At 44.7% G+C, this 387-nt stretch overlaps 1 protein-coding gene across 2 annotated transcripts in view; it reads left to right on the top strand.

The window, feature by feature from the left end:
- The window catches only part of Nucb2 (nucleobindin 2), a 50,472-nt gene that overhangs the window by 18,648 nt on the left and 31,437 nt on the right, over positions 1–387 (top strand). The window lies entirely within an intron of this gene.

Raw genomic sequence — 387 nt, 5'->3', positions numbered from 1 at the left:
AAAGAAAGAAAGAGGAGGAGGAGGACAAGGAGGAGGAAGCAGCAACAGCAACTGCTGCTGCTGGTTGCTGGAGGCTCATGCCTATAACCCCAGCTGCTTAGGAGGCTGAAATCTGTGGATCACAGTTTGAAGCCAGCCTGGGTAAAATAGTCCCTGAGACTCTTATTTCTAATTAACCACCAGAAAATCAGAACTGACACTGTGGTTCAAAGTGATAGAGCATTAGCTTTGAGCAAAACAGCTCAGGGACAGTGCCCAGGCCTTGACTTCAAGCACCAGGACTGCCAAAACAAAAAAAAGAAAGAGAAAGAAAGAAGGAAGGAAGGAAGAAAGCCTTTTGTGGCAAATAAAAACAATTATCTCATGTGATTGTAACCCTCTGTACAG

Source organism: Dipodomys ordii, unplaced genomic scaffold (assembly GCF_000151885.1).
Source record: "Dipodomys ordii isolate 6190 unplaced genomic scaffold, Dord_2.0 Scaffold183, whole genome shotgun sequence".
In the NCBI taxonomy this organism is placed as follows: domain Eukaryota; kingdom Metazoa; phylum Chordata; class Mammalia; order Rodentia; family Heteromyidae; genus Dipodomys; species Dipodomys ordii.
Note: the sequence above shows the minus strand (reverse complement) of the source record. Positions and strands in the feature narration are given on the sequence as shown.